The following is a 16,744-nucleotide window of genomic DNA, read 5'->3' on the forward strand; positions in this document are numbered from 1 at the left end:
ATATAGAAAATGCTGAGAGGTCGCGAATCTCCTTCTGGTCCTTTGGCACGAGTTGTACTGGGATTTAGGATTTTGACTAGTGTTTTTGATCCGAGACACGTTTGCTGTTGACAGAAAAGTTCAGTTGATATGCAATGATGAAGTTTATAAAACACAACTATTTAGCAGAGGTTGGTTTCGATCCATCGACCGCTGGGTTTCACAATGTGAATTATGGCCTACAAATACAGTCGAGCAATTTTCTAGTAAACCATTTCTCTGTATATAGAGAACCAAACTGGGGGAATGAAAAAAAACTTACCTAGTTTGTAGAAAAAAGTTGTAATGCAGCACAATCCCAAGCGAAAAGATTGATCTTTTATGGTTTGGTTTGAATATAGAAAATGCTGAGAGGTCGCGAATCTCCTTCTGGTCCTTTGGCACGAGTTGTACTGGGATTTAGGATTTTGACTAGTGTTTTTGATCCGAGACACGTTTGCTGTTGACAGAAAAGTTCAGTTGATATGCAATGATGAAGTTTATAAAACACAACTATTTAGCAGAGGTTGGTTTCAATCCATTGACCGCTGGGTTTCACAATGTGAATTATGGTCTACAAATACAGTCGAGCAATTTTCTAGCAAACCATTTCTCTGTATATAGAGAACCAAAATGGGGAAGTGAAAAAAACTTAGCTAGTTTGTAGAAAAAGATGCAATGCAGCACAATTTAGCAGAGGATGGCTTCGATCCATCGACCTCTGGGTTATGGGCCCAGCACGCTTCCGCTGCGCCACTCTGCTTGTGTTAACAGATGTACAGAGTAAAATTCTAATGACTGTTTGTGTTCAGGTCGATGACATGTAAATTTTCAGCCATTACATATTTGTTGGCGACTAGAGTACTCCTGGGGTTCTGCAATTGTTTCTTTGTTTTTTTTTGCTTTCTTGTGTCATATTATTGTTGAAAATCATTAGAGGAAATGGTGTCTGACCATTGTTTAAGGTTCCGGTTAAAACTGGTGGGTGCGTCCGGCTGTTAGACGAAAGTTCGGCAGGCGTTTGTGTCTCTGTGGCGCAATCGGTTAGCGCGTTCGGCTGTTAACCGAAAGGTTGGTGGTTCGAGTCCACCCAGGGACGTTGGTTCCTTTTGCTTGGGTAGCATGCTACAGTTGAAGACGTTTTCACATTGGTGCTCAGCATCTCCATAAAGTAAAAGCACTGTTGCTGCCTAAGTTTTGAATTCACAAGGCAAACTGGAGAAAAAACTTTCCGGTTGTGTTTCTGTCTACATGTCCAGAAAGAGCATAGCTGTCTGGTATTTGCCAGAAGGTTGAAAACATCTGATAGAATACACAAAACTTCCTTCGAGCCGGAATTGAACCAGCGACCTAAGGATTGCTAATTTAGATCTACAGTCCTCCGCTCTACCAGCTGAGCTATCGAAGGCTTGATTTAGCCATTGTTGAAAGTCTTCAAGTTTTGGACGTGTGTGCCACGAGCAGGTGGCATAAACAATTCACTCGGCCAACTGAAAAAGGAATCCAAAGATTGTATTGGAGAATGCGGGCATCGATCCCGCTACCTCTCGCATGCTAAGCGAGCGCTCTACCACTTGAGCTAATCCCCCATGCCCGACGAACGCCATTATCAGTTTCACGCCACACCATGTCACAGTTTACTTATAGTCAAATGTGCCATTGAGTGCTTTTTTTTTTTTTTTTTTTTAAGTACAGATTCCTTTCTCCCATATTTGAAGAACATCTACGTAGTTCACAATGTGAATTATGGCCTACAAATACAGTCGGGCAATTTTCTAGCAAACCATTTCTATGTATGTAGAGAACCAGACTGGGGGAGTAAAAAAAACTTACCTAGTTTGTAGAAAAAAGTTGTAATGCAGCACAATCCCAAGCAAAAAGATTGACCTTTTATGGTTTGGTTTGAATATAGAAAATGCTGAGAGGTCGCGAATCTCCTTCTGGTCCTTTGGCACGAGTTGTACTGGGATTTAGGATTTTGACTAGTGTTTTTGATCCGAGACACGTTTGCTGTTGACAGAAAAGTTCAGTTGATATGCAATGATGAAGTTTATAAATCACAACTATTTAGCAGAGGTTGGTTTCGATCCATCGACCGCTGGGTTTCACAATGTGAATTATGGCCTACAAATACAGTCGGGCAATTTTCTAGCAAACCATTTCTATGTATGTAGAGAACCAGACTGGGGGAGTAAAAAAAACTTACCTAGTTTGTAGAAAAAAGTTGTAATGCAGCACAATCCCAAGCAAAAAGATTGACCTTTTATGGTTTGGTTTGAATATAGAAAATGCTGAGAGGTCGCGAATCTCCTTCTGGTCCTTTGGCACGAGTTGTACTGGGATTTAGGATTTTGACTAGTGTTTTTGATCCGAGACACGTTTGCTGTTGACAGAAAAGTTCAGTTGATATGCAATGATGAAGTTTATAAAACACAACTATTTAGCAGAGGTTGGTTTCGATCCATCGACCGCTGGGTTTCACAATGTGAATTATGGCCTACAAATACAGTCGAGCAATTTTCTAGTAAACCATTTCTCTGTATATAGAGAACCAAACTGGGGGAATGAAAAAAAACTTACCTAGTTTGTAGAAAAAAGTTGTAATGCAGCACAATCCCAAGCGAAAAGATTGATCTTTTATGGTTTGGTTTGAATATAGAAAATGCTGAGAGGTCGCGAATCTCCTTCTGGTCCTTTGGCACGAGTTGTACTGGGATTTAGGATTTTGACTAGTGTTTTTGATCCGAGACACGTTTGCTGTTGACAGAAAAGTTCAGTTGATATGCAATGATGAAGTTTATAAAACACAACTATTTAGCAGAGGTTGGTTTCAATCCATTGACCGCTGGGTTTCACAATGTGAATTATGGTCTACAAATACAGTCGAGCAATTTTCTAGCAAACCATTTCTCTGTATATAGAGAACCAAAATGGGGAAGTGAAAAAAACTTAGCTAGTTTGTAGAAAAAGATGCAATGCAGCACAATTTAGCAGAGGATGGATTCGATCCATCGACCTCTGGGTTATGGGCCCAGCACGCTTCCGCTGCGCCACTCTGCTTGTGTTAACAGATGTACAGAGTAAAATTCTAATGACTGTTTGTGTTCAGGTCGATGACATGTAAATTTTCAGCCATTACATATTTGTTGGCGACTAGAGTACTCCTGGGGTTCTGCAATTGTTTCTTTGTTTTTTTTTGCTTTCTTGTGTCATATTATTGTTGAAAATCATTAGAGGAAATGGTGTCTGACCATTGTTTAAGGTTCCGGTTAAAACTGGTGGGTGCGTCCGGCTGTTAGACGAAAGTTCGGCAGGCGTTTGTGTCTCTGTGGCGCAATCGGTTAGCGCGTTCGGCTGTTAACCGAAAGGTTGGTGGTTCGAGTCCACCCAGGGACGTTGGTTCCTTTTGCTTGGGTAGCATGCTACAGTTGAAGACGTTTTCACATTGGTGCTCAGCATCTCCATAAAGTAAAAGCACTGTTGCTGCCTAAGTTTTGAATTCACAAGGCAAACTGGAGAAAAAACTTTCCGGTTGTGTTTCTGTCTACATGTCCAGAAAGAGCATAGCTGTCTGGTATTTGCCAGAAGGTTGAAAACATCTGATAGAATACACAAAACTTCCTTCGAGCCGGAATTGAACCAGCGACCTAAGGATTGCTAATTTAGATCTACAGTCCTCCGCTCTACCAGCTGAGCTATCGAAGGCTTGATTTAGCCATTGTTGAAAGTCTTCAAGGTTTGGACGTGTGTGCCACGAGCAGGTGGCATAAACAATTCACTCGGCCAACTGAAAAAGGAATCCAAAGATTGTATTGGAGAATGCGGGCATCGATCCCGCTACCTCTCGCATGCTAAGCGAGCGCTCTACCACTTGAGCTAATCCCCCATGCCCGACGAACGCCATTATCAGTTTCACGCCACACCATGTCACAGTTTACTTATAGTCAAATGTGCCATTGAGTGCTTTTTTTTTTTTTTTTTTTTTTTTTTTTAAGTACAGATTCCTTTCTCCCATATTTGAAGAACATCTACGGAGTTCACAATGTGAATTATGGCCTACAAATAAAGTCGAGCAATTTTCTAGCAAACCATTTCTACGTATGTAGAGAACCAGACTGGGGGAGTAAAAAAAACTTACCTAGTTTGTAGAAAAAAGTTGTAATGCAGCACAATCCCAAGCAAAAAGATTGACCTTTTATGGTTTGGTTTGATTATAGAAAATGCTGAGAGGTCGCGAATCTCCTTCTGGTCCTTTGGCACGAGTTGTACTGGGATTTAGGATTTTGACTAGTGTTTTTGATCCGAGACACGTTTGCTGTTGACAGAAAAGTTCAGTTGATATGCAATGATGAAGTTTATAAATCACAACTATTTAGCAGAGGTTGGTTTCGATCCATCGACCGCTGGGTTTCACAATGTGAATTATGGCCTACAAATACAGTCGGGCAATTTTCTAGCAAACCATTTCTATGTATGTAGAGAACCAGACTGGGGGAGTAAAAAAAACTTACCTAGTTTGTAGAAAAAAGTTGTAATGCAGCACAATCCCAAGCAAAAAGATTGACCTTTTATGGTTTGGTTTGAATATAGAAAATGCTGAGAGGTCGCGAATCTCCTTCTGGTCCTTTGGCACGAGTTGTACTGGGATTTAGGATTTTGACTAGTGTTTTTGATCCGAGACACGTTTGCTGTTGACAGAAAAGTTCAGTTGATATGCAATGATGAAGTTTATAAAACACAACTATTTAGCAGAGGTTGGTTTCGATCCATCGACCGCTGGGTTTCACAATGTGAATTATGGCCTACAAATACAGTCGAGCAATTTTCTAGTAAACCATTTCTCTGTATATAGAGAACCAAACTGGGGGAATGAAAAAAAACTTACCTAGTTTGTAGAAAAAAGTTGTAATGCAGCACAATCCCAAGCGAAAAGATTGATCTTTTATGGTTTGGTTTGAATATAGAAAATGCTGAGAGGTCGCGAATCTCCTTCTGGTCCTTTGGCACGAGTTGTACTGGGATTTAGGATTTTGACTAGTGTTTTTGATCCGAGACACGTTTGCTGTTGACAGAAAAGTTCAGTTGATATGCAATGATGAAGTTTATAAAACACAACTATTTAGCAGAGGTTGGTTTCAATCCATTGACCGCTGGGTTTCACAATGTGAATTATGGTCTACAAATACAGTCGAGCAATTTTCTAGCAAACCATTTCTCTGTATATAGAGAACCAAAATGGGGAAGTGAAAAAAACTTAGCTAGTTTGTAGAAAAAGATGCAATGCAGCACAATTTAGCAGAGGATGGCTTCGATCCATCGACCTCTGGGTTATGGGCCCAGCACGCTTCCGCTGCGCCACTCTGCTTGTGTTAACAGATGTACAGAGTAAAATTCTAATGACTGTTTGTGTTCAGGTCGATGACATGTAAATTTTCAGCCATTACATATTTGTTGGCGACTAGAGTACTCCTGGGGTTCTGCAATTGTTTCTTTGTTTTTTTTTGCTTTCTTGTGTCATATTATTGTTGAAAATCATTAGAGGAAATGGTGTCTGACCATTGTTTAAGGTTCCGGTTAAAACTGGTGGGTGCGTCCGGCTGTTAGACGAAAGTTCGGCAGGCGTTTGTGTCTCTGTGGCGCAATCGGTTAGCGCGTTCGGCTGTTAACCGAAAGGTTGGTGGTTCGAGTCCACCCAGGGACGTTGGTTCCTTTTGCTTGGGTAGCATGCTACAGTTGAAGACGTTTTCACATTGGTGCTCAGCATCTCCATAAAGTAAAAGCACTGTTGCTGCCTAAGTTTTGAATTCACAAGGCAAACTGGAGAAAAAACTTTCCGGTTGTGTTTCTGTCTACATGTCCAGAAAGAGCATAGCTGTCTGGTATTTGCCAGAAGGTTGAAAACATCTGATAGAATACACAAAACTTCCTTCGAGCCGGAATTGAACCAGCGACCTAAGGATTGCTAATTTAGATCTACAGTCCTCCGCTCTACCAGCTGAGCTATCGAAGGCTTGATTTAGCCATTGTTGAAAGTCTTCAAGGTTTGGACGTGTGTGCCACGAGCAGGTGGCATAAACAATTCACTCGGCCAACTGAAAAAGGAATCCAAAGATTGTATTGGAGAATGCGGGCATCGATCCCGCTACCTCTCGCATGCTAAGCGAGCGCTCTACCACTTGAGCTAATCCCCCATGCCCGACGAACGCCATTATCAGTTTCACGCCACACCATGTCACAGTTTACTTATAGTCAAATGTGCCATTGAGTGCTTTTTTTTTTTTTTTTTTTTAAGTACAGATTCCTTTCTCCCATATTTGAAGAACATCTACGTAGTTCACAATGTGAATTATGGCCTACAAATACAGTCGGGCAATTTTCTAGCAAACCATTTCTATGTATGTAGAGAACCAGACTGGGGGAGTAAAAAAAACTTACCTAGTTTGTAGAAAAAAGTTGTAATGCAGCACAATCCCAAGCAAAAAGATTGACCTTTTATGGTTTGGTTTGAATATAGAAAATGCTGAGAGGTCGCGAATCTCCTTCTGGTCCTTTGGCACGAGTTGTACTGGGATTTAGGATTTTGACTAGTGTTTTTGATCCGAGACACGTTTGCTGTTGACAGAAAAGTTCAGTTGATATGCAATGATGAAGTTTATAAATCACAACTATTTAGCAGAGGTTGGTTTCGATCCATCGACCGCTGGGTTTCACAATGTGAATTATGGCCTACAAATACAGTCGGGCAATTTTCTAGCAAACCATTTCTATGTATGTAGAGAACCAGACTGGGGGAGTAAAAAAAACTTACCTAGTTTGTAGAAAAAAGTTGTAATGCAGCACAATCCCAAGCAAAAAGATTGACCTTTTATGGTTTGGTTTGAATATAGAAAATGCTGAGAGGTCGCGAATCTCCTTCTGGTCCTTTGGCACGAGTTGTACTGGGATTTAGGATTTTGACTAGTGTTTTTGATCCGAGACACGTTTGCTGTTGACAGAAAAGTTCAGTTGATATGCAATGATGAAGTTTATAAAACACAACTATTTAGCAGAGGTTGGTTTCGATCCATCGACCGCTGGGTTTCACAATGTGAATTATGGCCTACAAATACAGTCGAGCAATTTTCTAGTAAACCATTTCTCTGTATATAGAGAACCAAACTGGGGGAATGAAAAAAAACTTACCTAGTTTGTAGAAAAAAGTTGTAATGCAGCACAATCCCAAGCGAAAAGATTGATCTTTTATGGTTTGGTTTGAATATAGAAAATGCTGAGAGGTCGCGAATCTCCTTCTGGTCCTTTGGCACGAGTTGTACTGGGATTTAGGATTTTGACTAGTGTTTTTGATCCGAGACACGTTTGCTGTTGACAGAAAAGTTCAGTTGATATGCAATGATGAAGTTTATAAAACACAACTATTTAGCAGAGGTTGGTTTCAATCCATTGACCGCTGGGTTTCACAATGTGAATTATGGTCTACAAATACAGTCGAGCAATTTTCTAGCAAACCATTTCTCTGTATATAGAGAACCAAAATGGGGAAGTGAAAAAAACTTAGCTAGTTTGTAGAAAAAGATGCAATGCAGCACAATTTAGCAGAGGATGGCTTCGATCCATCGACCTCTGGGTTATGGGCCCAGCACGCTTCCGCTGCGCCACTCTGCTTGTGTTAACAGATGTACAGAGTAAAATTCTAATGACTGTTTGTGTTCAGGTCGATGACATGTAAATTTTCAGCCATTACATATTTGTTGGCGACTAGAGTACTCCTGGGGTTCTGCAATTGTTTCTTTGTTTTTTTTTGCTTTCTTGTGTCATATTATTGTTGAAAATCATTAGAGGAAATGGTGTCTGACCATTGTTTAAGGTTCCGGTTAAAACTGGTGGGTGCGTCCGGCTGTTAGACGAAAGTTCGGCAGGCGTTTGTGTCTCTGTGGCGCAATCGGTTAGCGCGTTCGGCTGTTAACCGAAAGGTTGGTGGTTCGAGTCCACCCAGGGACGTTGGTTCCTTTTGCTTGGGTAGCATGCTACAGTTGAAGACGTTTTCACATTGGTGCTCAGCATCTCCATAAAGTAAAAGCACTGTTGCTGCCTAAGTTTTGAATTCACAAGGCAAACTGGAGAAAAAACTTTCCGGTTGTGTTTCTGTCTACATGTCCAGAAAGAGCATAGCTGTCTGGTATTTGCCAGAAGGTTGAAAACATCTGATAGAATACACAAAACTTCCTTCGAGCCGGAATTGAACCAGCGACCTAAGGATTGCTAATTTAGATCTACAGTCCTCCGCTCTACCAGCTGAGCTATCGAAGGCTTGATTTAGCCATTGTTGAAAGTCTTCAAGTTTTGGACGTGTGTGCCACGAGCAGGTGGCATAAACAATTCACTCGGCCAACTGAAAAAGGAATCCAAAGATTGTATTGGAGAATGCGGGCATCGATCCCGCTACCTCTCGCATGCTAAGCGAGCGCTCTACCACTTGAGCTAATCCCCCATGCCCGACGAACGCCATTATCAGTTTCACGCCACACCATGTCACAGTTTACTTATAGTCAAATGTGCCATTGAGTGCTTTTTTTTTTTTTTTTTTTTAAGTACAGATTCCTTTCTCCCATATTTGAAGAACATCTACGTAGTTCACAATGTGAATTATGGCCTACAAATACAGTCGGGCAATTTTCTAGCAAACCATTTCTATGTATGTAGAGAACCAGACTGGGGGAGTAAAAAAAACTTACCTAGTTTGTAGAAAAAAGTTGTAATGCAGCACAATCCCAAGCAAAAAGATTGACCTTTTATGGTTTGGTTTGAATATAGAAAATGCTGAGAGGTCGCGAATCTCCTTCTGGTCCTTTGGCACGAGTTGTACTGGGATTTAGGATTTTGACTAGTGTTTTTGATCCGAGACACGTTTGCTGTTGACAGAAAAGTTCAGTTGATATGCAATGATGAAGTTTATAAATCACAACTATTTAGCAGAGGTTGGTTTCGATCCATCGACCGCTGGGTTTCACAATGTGAATTATGGCCTACAAATACAGTCGGGCAATTTTCTAGCAAACCATTTCTATGTATGTAGAGAACCAGACTGGGGGAGTAAAAAAAACTTACCTAGTTTGTAGAAAAAAGTTGTAATGCAGCACAATCCCAAGCAAAAAGATTGACCTTTTATGGTTTGGTTTGAATATAGAAAATGCTGAGAGGTCGCGAATCTCCTTCTGGTCCTTTGGCACGAGTTGTACTGGGATTTAGGATTTTGACTAGTGTTTTTGATCCGAGACACGTTTGCTGTTGACAGAAAAGTTCAGTTGATATGCAATGATGAAGTTTATAAAACACAACTATTTAGCAGAGGTTGGTTTCGATCCATCGACCGCTGGGTTTCACAATGTGAATTATGGCCTACAAATACAGTCGAGCAATTTTCTAGTAAACCATTTCTCTGTATATAGAGAACCAAACTGGGGGAATGAAAAAAAACTTACCTAGTTTGTAGAAAAAAGTTGTAATGCAGCACAATCCCAAGCGAAAAGATTGATCTTTTATGGTTTGGTTTGAATATAGAAAATGCTGAGAGGTCGCGAATCTCCTTCTGGTCCTTTGGCACGAGTTGTACTGGGATTTAGGATTTTGACTAGTGTTTTTGATCCGAGACACGTTTGCTGTTGACAGAAAAGTTCAGTTGATATGCAATGATGAAGTTTATAAAACACAACTATTTAGCAGAGGTTGGTTTCAATCCATTGACCGCTGGGTTTCACAATGTGAATTATGGTCTACAAATACAGTCGAGCAATTTTCTAGCAAACCATTTCTCTGTATATAGAGAACCAAAATGGGGAAGTGAAAAAAACTTAGCTAGTTTGTAGAAAAAGATGCAATGCAGCACAATTTAGCAGAGGATGGATTCGATCCATCGACCTCTGGGTTATGGGCCCAGCACGCTTCCGCTGCGCCACTCTGCTTGTGTTAACAGATGTACAGAGTAAAATTCTAATGACTGTTTGTGTTCAGGTCGATGACATGTAAATTTTCAGCCATTACATATTTGTTGGCGACTAGAGTACTCCTGGGGTTCTGCAATTGTTTCTTTGTTTTTTTTTGCTTTCTTGTGTCATATTATTGTTGAAAATCATTAGAGGAAATGGTGTCTGACCATTGTTTAAGGTTCCGGTTAAAACTGGTGGGTGCGTCCGGCTGTTAGACGAAAGTTCGGCAGGCGTTTGTGTCTCTGTGGCGCAATCGGTTAGCGCGTTCGGCTGTTAACCGAAAGGTTGGTGGTTCGAGTCCACCCAGGGACGTTGGTTCCTTTTGCTTGGGTAGCATGCTACAGTTGAAGACGTTTTCACATTGGTGCTCAGCATCTCCATAAAGTAAAAGCACTGTTGCTGCCTAAGTTTTGAATTCACAAGGCAAACTGGAGAAAAAACTTTCCGGTTGTGTTTCTGTCTACATGTCCAGAAAGAGCATAGCTGTCTGGTATTTGCCAGAAGGTTGAAAACATCTGATAGAATACACAAAACTTCCTTCGAGCCGGAATTGAACCAGCGACCTAAGGATTGCTAATTTAGATCTACAGTCCTCCGCTCTACCAGCTGAGCTATCGAAGGCTTGATTTAGCCATTGTTGAAAGTCTTCAAGGTTTGGACGTGTGTGCCACGAGCAGGTGGCATAAACAATTCACTCGGCCAACTGAAAAAGGAATCCAAAGATTGTATTGGAGAATGCGGGCATCGATCCCGCTACCTCTCGCATGCTAAGCGAGCGCTCTACCACTTGAGCTAATCCCCCATGCCCGACGAACGCCATTATCAGTTTCACGCCACACCATGTCACAGTTTACTTATAGTCAAATGTGCCATTGAGTGCTTTTTTTTTTTTTTTTTTTTTTTTTTTTAAGTACAGATTCCTTTCTCCCATATTTGAAGAACATCTACGGAGTTCACAATGTGAATTATGGCCTACAAATAAAGTCGAGCAATTTTCTAGCAAACCATTTCTACGTATGTAGAGAACCAGACTGGGGGAGTAAAAAAAACTTACCTAGTTTGTAGAAAAAAGTTGTAATGCAGCACAATCCCAAGCAAAAAGATTGACCTTTTATGGTTTGGTTTGATTATAGAAAATGCTGAGAGGTCGCGAATCTCCTTCTGGTCCTTTGGCACGAGTTGTACTGGGATTTAGGATTTTGACTAGTGTTTTTGATCCGAGACACGTTTGCTGTTGACAGAAAAGTTCAGTTGATATGCAATGATGAAGTTTATAAATCACAACTATTTAGCAGAGGTTGGTTTCGATCCATCGACCGCTGGGTTTCACAATGTGAATTATGGCCTACAAATACAGTCGGGCAATTTTCTAGCAAACCATTTCTATGTATGTAGAGAACCAGACTGGGGGAGTAAAAAAAACTTACCTAGTTTGTAGAAAAAAGTTGTAATGCAGCACAATCCCAAGCAAAAAGATTGACCTTTTATGGTTTGGTTTGAATATAGAAAATGCTGAGAGGTCGCGAATCTCCTTCTGGTCCTTTGGCACGAGTTGTACTGGGATTTAGGATTTTGACTAGTGTTTTTGATCCGAGACACGTTTGCTGTTGACAGAAAAGTTCAGTTGATATGCAATGATGAAGTTTATAAAACACAACTATTTAGCAGAGGTTGGTTTCGATCCATCGACCGCTGGGTTTCACAATGTGAATTATGGCCTACAAATACAGTCGAGCAATTTTCTAGTAAACCATTTCTCTGTATATAGAGAACCAAACTGGGGGAATGAAAAAAAACTTACCTAGTTTGTAGAAAAAAGTTGTAATGCAGCACAATCCCAAGCGAAAAGATTGATCTTTTATGGTTTGGTTTGAATATAGAAAATGCTGAGAGGTCGCGAATCTCCTTCTGGTCCTTTGGCACGAGTTGTACTGGGATTTAGGATTTTGACTAGTGTTTTTGATCCGAGACACGTTTGCTGTTGACAGAAAAGTTCAGTTGATATGCAATGATGAAGTTTATAAAACACAACTATTTAGCAGAGGTTGGTTTCAATCCATTGACCGCTGGGTTTCACAATGTGAATTATGGTCTACAAATACAGTCGAGCAATTTTCTAGCAAACCATTTCTCTGTATATAGAGAACCAAAATGGGGAAGTGAAAAAAACTTAGCTAGTTTGTAGAAAAAGATGCAATGCAGCACAATTTAGCAGAGGATGGCTTCGATCCATCGACCTCTGGGTTATGGGCCCAGCACGCTTCCGCTGCGCCACTCTGCTTGTGTTAACAGATGTACAGAGTAAAATTCTAATGACTGTTTGTGTTCAGGTCGATGACATGTAAATTTTCAGCCATTACATATTTGTTGGCGACTAGAGTACTCCTGGGGTTCTGCAATTGTTTCTTTGTTTTTTTTTGCTTTCTTGTGTCATATTATTGTTGAAAATCATTAGAGGAAATGGTGTCTGACCATTGTTTAAGGTTCCGGTTAAAACTGGTGGGTGCGTCCGGCTGTTAGACGAAAGTTCGGCAGGCGTTTGTGTCTCTGTGGCGCAATCGGTTAGCGCGTTCGGCTGTTAACCGAAAGGTTGGTGGTTCGAGTCCACCCAGGGACGTTGGTTCCTTTTGCTTGGGTAGCATGCTACAGTTGAAGACGTTTTCACATTGGTGCTCAGCATCTCCATAAAGTAAAAGCACTGTTGCTGCCTAAGTTTTGAATTCACAAGGCAAACTGGAGAAAAAACTTTCCGGTTGTGTTTCTGTCTACATGTCCAGAAAGAGCATAGCTGTCTGGTATTTGCCAGAAGGTTGAAAACATCTGATAGAATACACAAAACTTCCTTCGAGCCGGAATTGAACCAGCGACCTAAGGATTGCTAATTTAGATCTACAGTCCTCCGCTCTACCAGCTGAGCTATCGAAGGCTTGATTTAGCCATTGTTGAAAGTCTTCAAGGTTTGGACGTGTGTGCCACGAGCAGGTGGCATAAACAATTCACTCGGCCAACTGAAAAAGGAATCCAAAGATTGTATTGGAGAATGCGGGCATCGATCCCGCTACCTCTCGCATGCTAAGCGAGCGCTCTACCACTTGAGCTAATCCCCCATGCCCGACGAACGCCATTATCAGTTTCACGCCACACCATGTCACAGTTTACTTATAGTCAAATGTGCCATTGAGTGCTTTTTTTTTTTTTTTTTTTTAAGTACAGATTCCTTTCTCCCATATTTGAAGAACATCTACGTAGTTCACAATGTGAATTATGGCCTACAAATACAGTCGGGCAATTTTCTAGCAAACCATTTCTATGTATGTAGAGAACCAGACTGGGGGAGTAAAAAAAACTTACCTAGTTTGTAGAAAAAAGTTGTAATGCAGCACAATCCCAAGCAAAAAGATTGACCTTTTATGGTTTGGTTTGAATATAGAAAATGCTGAGAGGTCGCGAATCTCCTTCTGGTCCTTTGGCACGAGTTGTACTGGGATTTAGGATTTTGACTAGTGTTTTTGATCCGAGACACGTTTGCTGTTGACAGAAAAGTTCAGTTGATATGCAATGATGAAGTTTATAAATCACAACTATTTAGCAGAGGTTGGTTTCGATCCATCGACCGCTGGGTTTCACAATGTGAATTATGGCCTACAAATACAGTCGGGCAATTTTCTAGCAAACCATTTCTATGTATGTAGAGAACCAGACTGGGGGAGTAAAAAAAACTTACCTAGTTTGTAGAAAAAAGTTGTAATGCAGCACAATCCCAAGCAAAAAGATTGACCTTTTATGGTTTGGTTTGAATATAGAAAATGCTGAGAGGTCGCGAATCTCCTTCTGGTCCTTTGGCACGAGTTGTACTGGGATTTAGGATTTTGACTAGTGTTTTTGATCCGAGACACGTTTGCTGTTGACAGAAAAGTTCAGTTGATATGCAATGATGAAGTTTATAAAACACAACTATTTAGCAGAGGTTGGTTTCGATCCATCGACCGCTGGGTTTCACAATGTGAATTATGGCCTACAAATACAGTCGAGCAATTTTCTAGTAAACCATTTCTCTGTATATAGAGAACCAAACTGGGGGAATGAAAAAAAACTTACCTAGTTTGTAGAAAAAAGTTGTAATGCAGCACAATCCCAAGCGAAAAGATTGATCTTTTATGGTTTGGTTTGAATATAGAAAATGCTGAGAGGTCGCGAATCTCCTTCTGGTCCTTTGGCACGAGTTGTACTGGGATTTAGGATTTTGACTAGTGTTTTTGATCCGAGACACGTTTGCTGTTGACAGAAAAGTTCAGTTGATATGCAATGATGAAGTTTATAAAACACAACTATTTAGCAGAGGTTGGTTTCAATCCATTGACCGCTGGGTTTCACAATGTGAATTATGGTCTACAAATACAGTCGAGCAATTTTCTAGCAAACCATTTCTCTGTATATAGAGAACCAAAATGGGGAAGTGAAAAAAACTTAGCTAGTTTGTAGAAAAAGATGCAATGCAGCACAATTTAGCAGAGGATGGATTCGATCCATCGACCTCTGGGTTATGGGCCCAGCACGCTTCCGCTGCGCCACTCTGCTTGTGTTAACAGATGTACAGAGTAAAATTCTAATGACTGTTTGTGTTCAGGTCGATGACATGTAAATTTTCAGCCATTACATATTTGTTGGCGACTAGAGTACTCCTGGGGTTCTGCAATTGTTTCTTTGTTTTTTTTTGCTTTCTTGTGTCATATTATTGTTGAAAATCATTAGAGGAAATGGTGTCTGACCATTGTTTAAGGTTCCGGTTAAAACTGGTGGGTGCGTCCGGCTGTTAGACGAAAGTTCGGCAGGCGTTTGTGTCTCTGTGGCGCAATCGGTTAGCGCGTTCGGCTGTTAACCGAAAGGTTGGTGGTTCGAGTCCACCCAGGGACGTTGGTTCCTTTTGCTTGGGTAGCATGCTACAGTTGAAGACGTTTTCACATTGGTGCTCAGCATCTCCATAAAGTAAAAGCACTGTTGCTGCCTAAGTTTTGAATTCACAAGGCAAACTGGAGAAAAAACTTTCCGGTTGTGTTTCTGTCTACATGTCCAGAAAGAGCATAGCTGTCTGGTATTTGCCAGAAGGTTGAAAACATCTGATAGAATACACAAAACTTCCTTCGAGCCGGAATTGAACCAGCGACCTAAGGATTGCTAATTTAGATCTACAGTCCTCCGCTCTACCAGCTGAGCTATCGAAGGCTTGATTTAGCCATTGTTGAAAGTCTTCAAGGTTTGGACGTGTGTGCCACGAGCAGGTGGCATAAACAATTCACTCGGCCAACTGAAAAAGGAATCCAAAGATTGTATTGGAGAATGCGGGCATCGATCCCGCTACCTCTCGCATGCTAAGCGAGCGCTCTACCACTTGAGCTAATCCCCCATGCCCGACGAACGCCATTATCAGTTTCACGCCACACCATGTCACAGTTTACTTATAGTCAAATGTGCCATTGAGTGCTTTTTTTTTTTTTTTTTTTTTTTTTTTTAAGTACAGATTCCTTTCTCCCATATTTGAAGAACATCTACGGAGTTCACAATGTGAATTATGGCCTACAAATAAAGTCGAGCAATTTTCTAGCAAACCATTTCTACGTATGTAGAGAACCAGACTGGGGGAGTAAAAAAAACTTACCTAGTTTGTAGAAAAAAGTTGTAATGCAGCACAATCCCAAGCAAAAAGATTGACCTTTTATGGTTTGGTTTGATTATAGAAAATGCTGAGAGGTCGCGAATCTCCTTCTGGTCCTTTGGCACGAGTTGTACTGGGATTTAGGATTTTGACTAGTGTTTTTGATCCGAGACACGTTTGCTGTTGACAGAAAAGTTCAGTTGATATGCAATGATGAAGTTTATAAATCACAACTATTTAGCAGAGGTTGGTTTCGATCCATCGACCGCTGGGTTTCACAATGTGAATTATGGCCTACAAATACAGTCGGGCAATTTTCTAGCAAACCATTTCTATGTATGTAGAGAACCAGACTGGGGGAGTAAAAAAAACTTACCTAGTTTGTAGAAAAAAGTTGTAATGCAGCACAATCCCAAGCAAAAAGATTGACCTTTTATGGTTTGGTTTGAATATAGAAAATGCTGAGAGGTCGCGAATCTCCTTCTGGTCCTTTGGCACGAGTTGTACTGGGATTTAGGATTTTGACTAGTGTTTTTGATCCGAGACACGTTTGCTGTTGACAGAAAAGTTCAGTTGATATGCAATGATGAAGTTTATAAAACACAACTATTTAGCAGAGGTTGGTTTCGATCCATCGACCGCTGGGTTTCACAATGTGAATTATGGCCTACAAATACAGTCGAGCAATTTTCTAGTAAACCATTTCTCTGTATATAGAGAACCAAACTGGGGGAATGAAAAAAAACTTACCTAGTTTGTAGAAAAAAGTTGTAATGCAGCACAATCCCAAGCGAAAAGATTGATCTTTTATGGTTTGGTTTGAATATAGAAAATGCTGAGAGGTCGCGAATCTCCTTCTGGTCCTTTGGCACGAGTTGTACTGGGATTTAGGATTTTGACTAGTGTTTTTGATCCGAGACACGTTTGCTGTTGACAGAAAAGTTCAGTTGATATGCAATGATGAAGTTTATAAAACACAACTATTTAGCAGAGGTTGGTTTCAATCCATTGACCGCTGGGTTTCACAATGTGAATTATGGTCTACAAATACAGTCGAGCAATTTTCTAGCAAACCATTTCTCTGTATATA

At 40.7% G+C, this 16,744-nt stretch overlaps 21 non-coding genes across 21 annotated transcripts; 7 read left to right on the forward strand and 14 right to left on the reverse strand.

The window, feature by feature from the left end:
* The first annotated feature begins 1,043 nt into the window (after positions 1–1,043).
* TRNAN-GUU (transfer RNA asparagine (anticodon GUU)) lies at positions 1,044–1,117 on the forward strand. Its single transcript has one exon. It is a non-coding gene; the product is annotated as a tRNA-Asn (tRNA).
* A 223-nt stretch (positions 1,118–1,340) lies between these two features.
* TRNAY-GUA (transfer RNA tyrosine (anticodon GUA)) lies at positions 1,341–1,426 on the reverse strand. Its single transcript is given in 2 exon segments — positions 1,341–1,376; positions 1,390–1,426. It is a non-coding gene; the product is annotated as a tRNA-Tyr (tRNA).
* A 108-nt stretch (positions 1,427–1,534) lies between these two features.
* Positions 1,535–1,607, reverse strand: TRNAA-AGC (transfer RNA alanine (anticodon AGC)). The gene has a single exon. It is a non-coding gene; the product is annotated as a tRNA-Ala (tRNA).
* Positions 1,608–3,340: 1,733 nt separating this feature from the next.
* On the forward strand, positions 3,341–3,414 carry TRNAN-GUU (transfer RNA asparagine (anticodon GUU)). The gene has a single exon. It is a non-coding gene; the product is annotated as a tRNA-Asn (tRNA).
* Positions 3,415–3,637: 223 nt separating this feature from the next.
* TRNAY-GUA (transfer RNA tyrosine (anticodon GUA)) lies at positions 3,638–3,723 on the reverse strand. Its single transcript is given in 2 exon segments — positions 3,638–3,673; positions 3,687–3,723. It is a non-coding gene; the product is annotated as a tRNA-Tyr (tRNA).
* A 108-nt stretch (positions 3,724–3,831) lies between these two features.
* On the reverse strand, positions 3,832–3,904 carry TRNAA-AGC (transfer RNA alanine (anticodon AGC)). Its single transcript has one exon. It is a non-coding gene; the product is annotated as a tRNA-Ala (tRNA).
* A 1,741-nt stretch (positions 3,905–5,645) lies between these two features.
* TRNAN-GUU (transfer RNA asparagine (anticodon GUU)) lies at positions 5,646–5,719 on the forward strand. The gene has a single exon. It is a non-coding gene; the product is annotated as a tRNA-Asn (tRNA).
* A 223-nt stretch (positions 5,720–5,942) lies between these two features.
* TRNAY-GUA (transfer RNA tyrosine (anticodon GUA)) lies at positions 5,943–6,028 on the reverse strand. Its single transcript is given in 2 exon segments — positions 5,943–5,978; positions 5,992–6,028. It is a non-coding gene; the product is annotated as a tRNA-Tyr (tRNA).
* A 108-nt stretch (positions 6,029–6,136) lies between these two features.
* On the reverse strand, positions 6,137–6,209 carry TRNAA-AGC (transfer RNA alanine (anticodon AGC)). Its single transcript has one exon. It is a non-coding gene; the product is annotated as a tRNA-Ala (tRNA).
* A 1,733-nt stretch (positions 6,210–7,942) lies between these two features.
* On the forward strand, positions 7,943–8,016 carry TRNAN-GUU (transfer RNA asparagine (anticodon GUU)). The gene has a single exon. It is a non-coding gene; the product is annotated as a tRNA-Asn (tRNA).
* Positions 8,017–8,239: 223 nt separating this feature from the next.
* On the reverse strand, positions 8,240–8,325 carry TRNAY-GUA (transfer RNA tyrosine (anticodon GUA)). The gene is given in 2 exon segments: positions 8,240–8,275; positions 8,289–8,325. It is a non-coding gene; the product is annotated as a tRNA-Tyr (tRNA).
* A 108-nt stretch (positions 8,326–8,433) lies between these two features.
* TRNAA-AGC (transfer RNA alanine (anticodon AGC)) lies at positions 8,434–8,506 on the reverse strand. The gene has a single exon. It is a non-coding gene; the product is annotated as a tRNA-Ala (tRNA).
* Positions 8,507–10,239: 1,733 nt separating this feature from the next.
* TRNAN-GUU (transfer RNA asparagine (anticodon GUU)) lies at positions 10,240–10,313 on the forward strand. The gene has a single exon. It is a non-coding gene; the product is annotated as a tRNA-Asn (tRNA).
* A 223-nt stretch (positions 10,314–10,536) lies between these two features.
* TRNAY-GUA (transfer RNA tyrosine (anticodon GUA)) lies at positions 10,537–10,622 on the reverse strand. Its single transcript is given in 2 exon segments — positions 10,537–10,572; positions 10,586–10,622. It is a non-coding gene; the product is annotated as a tRNA-Tyr (tRNA).
* Positions 10,623–10,730: 108 nt separating this feature from the next.
* TRNAA-AGC (transfer RNA alanine (anticodon AGC)) lies at positions 10,731–10,803 on the reverse strand. Its single transcript has one exon. It is a non-coding gene; the product is annotated as a tRNA-Ala (tRNA).
* Positions 10,804–12,544: 1,741 nt separating this feature from the next.
* Positions 12,545–12,618, forward strand: TRNAN-GUU (transfer RNA asparagine (anticodon GUU)). Its single transcript has one exon. It is a non-coding gene; the product is annotated as a tRNA-Asn (tRNA).
* A 223-nt stretch (positions 12,619–12,841) lies between these two features.
* On the reverse strand, positions 12,842–12,927 carry TRNAY-GUA (transfer RNA tyrosine (anticodon GUA)). The gene is given in 2 exon segments: positions 12,842–12,877; positions 12,891–12,927. It is a non-coding gene; the product is annotated as a tRNA-Tyr (tRNA).
* Positions 12,928–13,035: 108 nt separating this feature from the next.
* TRNAA-AGC (transfer RNA alanine (anticodon AGC)) lies at positions 13,036–13,108 on the reverse strand. Its single transcript has one exon. It is a non-coding gene; the product is annotated as a tRNA-Ala (tRNA).
* Positions 13,109–14,841: 1,733 nt separating this feature from the next.
* On the forward strand, positions 14,842–14,915 carry TRNAN-GUU (transfer RNA asparagine (anticodon GUU)). Its single transcript has one exon. It is a non-coding gene; the product is annotated as a tRNA-Asn (tRNA).
* Positions 14,916–15,138: 223 nt separating this feature from the next.
* On the reverse strand, positions 15,139–15,224 carry TRNAY-GUA (transfer RNA tyrosine (anticodon GUA)). The gene is given in 2 exon segments: positions 15,139–15,174; positions 15,188–15,224. It is a non-coding gene; the product is annotated as a tRNA-Tyr (tRNA).
* Positions 15,225–15,332: 108 nt separating this feature from the next.
* Positions 15,333–15,405, reverse strand: TRNAA-AGC (transfer RNA alanine (anticodon AGC)). Its single transcript has one exon. It is a non-coding gene; the product is annotated as a tRNA-Ala (tRNA).
* Between the last annotated feature and the right edge of the window lie 1,339 nt (positions 15,406–16,744).

The sequence above is a fragment of the Dendrobates tinctorius genome, unplaced genomic scaffold (assembly GCF_039654945.1).
Source record: "Dendrobates tinctorius isolate UK_male_01 unplaced genomic scaffold, ASM3965494v1 ptg000251l, whole genome shotgun sequence".
In the NCBI taxonomy this organism is placed as follows: Eukaryota; Metazoa; Chordata; class Amphibia; order Anura; family Dendrobatidae; genus Dendrobates; species Dendrobates tinctorius.